Source organism: Pseudochaenichthys georgianus, chromosome 20 (assembly GCF_902827115.2).
Source record: "Pseudochaenichthys georgianus chromosome 20, fPseGeo1.2, whole genome shotgun sequence".
Classification (NCBI taxonomy): Eukaryota; Metazoa; Chordata; class Actinopteri; order Perciformes; family Channichthyidae; genus Pseudochaenichthys; species Pseudochaenichthys georgianus.
In genome coordinates this window covers 8,767,194-8,773,193 of record NC_047522.1, presented here as the reverse complement: position 1 = coordinate 8,773,193, position 6,000 = coordinate 8,767,194, and positions in this window count along the sequence as shown.

The window sequence follows — 6,000 nt, the reverse complement described above, 5'->3', positions numbered from 1 at the left end:
TGCAGTCCCGCGCAAAGCGGGACATCTGGTCACCCTACCTTCGGCTCCTTATTTTCATCTAAAGTAAAAGACAGAGAATCAGCCCTTTTGAAACAGGGCTGAAACAGAGGGGATTATGGGATGCTACAATGCATGATCTGTTTGGTATTTTAGCCAAACAGAGACATGTTTTGTATATATCTGAGACTTATAATATATTGATGAAAAACAGTATGATAGGACCAGTGGCGGCCGGCCCATAGGGGCGCTAGGGGCGCCGCCCCACCTCTTGCCAGATACAAAATAAAAAATTAAAATTAAAATTAAATAAAAATATATATTTAAAAATTATATATATTTAATATTTTAATATTTAATGAACAAGGTAAATATCATACAATTAGTATCACAAAAATGTATAATCTACAATACAATCTCGTTTAAAATTGTGTTACGATGTCTAAAGTTACTGATAAGTCACCTGTTTCCTGCCTGGCCTTGCATGGCATTAGTTTATCATTACCGGGCAGAGCCCCCGAGCGAAACAGCAGCAACCAGCAGGTTGCAAAAGTCTCAATAGTAAACTGTGCCGCCGAAATATAATTTCAGCCAATCAGCGCCGTCAAATATTTTGGTCACGTGTTGGCGCACATGTTGCTTACGTGCGTTGATGAGTTGTTTTTTAGACTCGTGAGTGACCAAGGTGACGCAGTATTTGGATGAGAATGGTGTGCAGGTGGAGTCGCCGGAACCTCGGTCCGCCCAAGAGCTACTCTCCAATCCTTTTGAAAGGAGAAGTTTGGGAGATAAATTGATACTTAAAGACCTTGGACCGGACCAACCCGATTTGTATATCACAGCAAGCTCGTGAAAAAGACAAAACGTATCAACAAGGCTTCTCACATGGCTAGCTGGATGCAAACAGGTAAATGCTATCTTTTGTTTCACATGCTTGCTCTTCAAACAGCCGGGGGCAGATACGATCTGTTCAGAAACTAGACAAAAGTTAAACAAGTACAAACCACAGACTGTCTGTGTCATGGAGAATACAGTCGCTGGTTTATTTATGTCTGTATAGGCCGTTGTTGTGAGTGTGGACGGTCGGAGCATATATAGCGTTAGCTTAGCCAAGCTCCATTCAGGGAACAAGCATTCTAAAAGGTTTTTCGCCTGCCGTCTGTCTGCAGACTTGTCAAAGCATTAATTCATGGTTTTTACTAACTGGTATCAGTATGTTGTTACGTCGGCATCATTTAGAAACGTGTATTACAATTTAATCACGGTAAAATATGTTCATGTTGTTGTAGCTGTAGCTCCCGAGCCAGCGCGTCTTGTTTGAATGATGCGAGTAAACACAGCTGACAGCTGCGGTGAAACTCGAGCGACTAGAGCGATGCGATAGGAGCGTTTAGAGCGAAGCGAATATTCGCATCGCGTCCGGTCTGAACGCAGCATTAAAGCGAGCTCCGCGCTGCACTGGAAACGCGCCATTACATCACCAGAAGTCCTAATTTAAGGGGTCATTTCTCCCCAAAAATTTGTTTTACTCACTCTATCAATAGCCCCAACAAAAATATTTTCCACCAGCCGCCACTGGATAGGACCTTTAAGTTTGTACAGTATCATAATTCTCTAGTTTCATTTCATCATTACTATAATTTTTTTGTATTATCGTTTTACACATTCTAAATAAATCAAATCAAAAAACCAATGGTTCCAGTGGAGCCAGTGAGCAGAGGCCACATCATTAATCTGCGAACCTGCACGCAAATGCTCAAACACCATCCATGAAAGTGAGTCATGAGCACACAAATGCATGCGTGCACACAGTGGGAGGCGGCTTTCTGGCGCATGTTAGCCACAATCCGGGGCTTTTCCTCCCTCCACTGTAGACCCCTTGCCAGGCCAGGCTTGGAAAGAGGTCACATTCTCCAAGGTGTGTCTAAACAGAGATGACATGTGGATGTGCTGGCACCGCTCTCGGCTCCCTACCACCGCATCTCGCACCCCTGCCAGAAAAGCAACCGCAGTTGTTTTCTTTCCCCTCTCTTTTTCTTCTTCTCTTCCCCCCCCCGAACAGCAGCCCTCTGCCAGAGAAAACAGAATCATTGTTTGTTTTAATGGTTGTTCCATTCCTCAGTTTTATCCTGACTTAAAAATACCAATAAAGTAGAGAAAGGGGGCTTGACAAGTGAAATTATGCCTGTGTTAATTTGGGGTACACGATTGCCTTTATTGCCTGAGGAGTTCTACCTGTCACTTTTCCTTAAACAGTTTTTCTATTGACTGACATGTTTGTGGAAATGTATCACCGTGACTTATTCCCATTATAACATGAGAGCGTAGTATTTACAGTATACAATGTAGGCTATCATTAGATCTTTCTCAGGGCAAACATCTAATTGACGGATAGTTACAATAACCAATGTAATAATTAAAAACGCTGTTCATAAAAACACAAACTACTGCAGTTTCCTTTCACATGAAATATATTTTTATTTCAGTGTGATACTGGCCAGATTCCTGTTTCCTGCGAGCAGTATGATTTGCAAGTGACACCTTCTTGTGTAACAGGATGTCTTCATTTAGACTGATTCACAAGGTGAGCAACACGTATTAAAGATCCCCTCCAGACATGTTTAAGGAAATATAAAAATACTCTGCTTTGAATTATAATTTCCCTGACACGGTGTTGACATGTGTATATGAGCTCCAAGTTACCAGACATTTAAATAAGTTGCATATTGAATCATGATTGATTTCCAAAGGTAAGACATTTTCCTTTTCAGCAGATAATTGTAAAAACAGCATTTTAAGGTCAAACATTCAAGTGACAATAAGCACTTTTTAGCCACAAGTATTATATTCTAATGCGTCTATCTACAGCATTTTTTGGTCAGCGTGAGACTGAAAGATAATATTTTAGGGGTCAGCAAAAACAATTTGACACAACATCCGTACATATTATCATCTTTTAGGGTTATATTGCTACCATGTTCATAAACAGTTGTGATTCTACATATGTAGCAATCACAGAGCAGCATTAGCATTTATTTGCCTAATGTAAGTAACACTCTTTTTGGCTCCGATTTACTGTCCTCTAACCCCTGACAAAAAAATCTAGCTATTTAGCTGCTAAATGCACCTCTAAGTTATATAACTATTTCTTAATATTGATTCTGAACCAAAACAGTAAACTACTGGGCAAAAAAACAATGTTAACAAAATCAAAGAGCTAAAAGACGATTAAATGCTCCAGAGAGCTCTATGGGTTTTACAGGAGCAACACAGTTTACAATACATCCATTGTTAAAGTAACATATTGACAAATGCATCTTAACCGTTAAATACCAAGTATTCCAGCTGTGTTCAACTAAAATTTAAGAAATAAAAGGAACATCAACATTTGGAAGGATTTCTGAAAGCAAATTAATGGCTGCCATGGAGAACTTTAAGTACTAAAAATGAGCAATGAGTAACATCTTCATTTTTATGTCACAATCCCAACACTGCTCCTGTGCCTCCCCACCTGATAAGCCTTTAAAGCTGACAGCACAAGATCACAGCTATCTGGTAAATGGAAATGCGCTGAAAGCTACCCACACTCAGCGAATTGCTTTGGCTTGCATCATTTTTGCGTCCCTGGCTGAATAAGTGCTTACTTGGTTGTAATAAAACAACTGCGAGCTGTAACATTGAGTTCAGGGTGAAGACAGCAGCGTGCAGACCTCGGGGGAATCTATAGAACTAAACCCATAGGTATTTCTACAGGTCTTGGCCAAGACCTGAGCGAGTATCAGGTTCGTCGCAGAGCTCATCAAAATTCAGACCTGTCCTGGTTTTGATTTACTGCATCCCGGGAAGAGAATGCAGAACATCACCTGCATCTGGTTTGCACTGACAAATCAAACCCAGTTGTGGTGGGAGGGCACGGAGTTAACCAAAATAGGGACTTTAATCATTTTTATGGATGGTAGGAGTTTACAGGTTTTAAATACATATTTATGTGTTCTGGCGTGGTGCACTTTGAGGATAAATCATGGCAGTGATCCGGCTGTGAGAAGGCCACAGGAGCACAACAGGCCATGGGGTATACGCAGAGCAGGATAGATACGAGATGTGGACGAGGTAGGGTCAGCGAGGACAGCAGGGGAGTGGACAGGATCAGATTTAAGTAATTATATCTGTCAGAGAACTGCAGATGAGATGTCATTTGATACCACAGTCGATACCGGTGATGCAGTGTTTGAAGACAGTCATTATGCTAACATTAAGTAGTCCACAAGTGTTACTATAATCAGAACATGATGTAGTCAACAGAATAATGGAAAGCACTTATGGATGTGTGAAGTTTCAATGTAAAGCTTTGTTTGCTCATAACAGTTGTACTTGCAAAGCATAACTTCTGACTTTTTTGCAGACATAATGTGCTTTGTGATGCTGATAAAGAGCAGCTTCTAAATGAAATGGTTGTGAAACTTGGACTTTGACCATGTTTATAACATGTGTAATGCTTAGTCTTCACTGACAAAATTCAGAAAATCAGACAAGCAGTCAGTTGCCTCTGCAACCAGGTACAGCAAATGTGTTGTCCCTATGTCCACCTAATATCAATTCAAACACCATGACACAATTCCATCAGATTAATGATAAAAACCTAGAGGACATTATTCAACTTCTGAAATCCTCCTCCTGCTGCCTTGATATTATTCCAACAGGATTTTTCAAAGATGTTTTTCGTTGCATGGCCTCAGATCTACTTTATATAGTAAACAAATCTCTTCACTCAGGTATTTTTCCACAGGCCCTGAAAACTGCAGTCATTAAACCGCTCTTGAAAAAAGAATAATCTAGATGCTTCAATAATGAACAATTACAGGCCCATATCAAACCTCCCATTTCTAGGTAAAATCATTGAAAAAGTTGTTTTTCAACAGTTGAGTAATTTCTTGCATTTAAATAGTTGTTTCGATGTGTTCCAGTCAGGCTTTCGTCCAAACCACAGCACTGAGACTGCTCTTGTAAAGGTCTTCAATGACATACACTTAAACACAGACAGTGGCAGAACTTCAGTGTTAGTATTATTAGATCTCAGTGCTGCGTTTGACACTGTTGACCACAGCATATTACTCGACCGACTAGAAAACTGGGTGGGACTTTCGGAAACAGTTCTAAATTGGTTTGAATCCTACTTAAAGGACAGAAACAACTTTGTTTCTATAGGTAAATACACATCTGAGTTGACAAATATGACATGTGGGGTACCTCAAGGCTCCATCTTGGGGCCTCTTCTCTTTAACATCTACATGCTACCACTGGCTCAGATAATGAAAAACAACAAAATAAGTTACCATAGCTATGCGGATGACACACAAATTTATGTAACAATTTCACCAAGAGACTATGCTCCAATTCAAACACTGAGTAAGTGCATTGAACAAATCAATGACTGGATGTGTCAGAACGTTCTCCAATTAAACAAAGATAAAACTGAGGTAATGGTTTTGGAGCCAAGGCAGAACGTATAAAAGTTAGCGCTGAGCTTCAGTCTGCAATGTTCAAAACAACAGATAAAGCCAGAAATCTAGGTGTAGTCATGGACTCTGACCTGAGTTTCAACAGTCACATTAAAACAGTTACTAAATCAGCCTACTATCACCTAAAGAATATATCTAGGATTAAAAGACTAATGTCACAGCAGGATTTGGAAAAACTTGTCCATGCTTTTATCTTCAGTAGACTCGACTACTGTAATGGTGTATTTACAGGTCTCACTAAAAAATCTATTAGAAAGCTGCAGCTGATTCAGAACGCCGCTGCTCGAGTCCTCACTAACACTAAGAAAGTGGATCACATCACTCCTGTTCTGAAGTCTTTACAATGGCTTCCTGTGTGTCAAAGAATATATTTCAAAAATACTGCTGCTGGTTTATAAAGCTTTGAATGGTTTAGGCCCAAAATACATTACTGACCTACTGCTAAATTATGAACCATCCAGATCTCTCAGGTCTTCAGGGACTG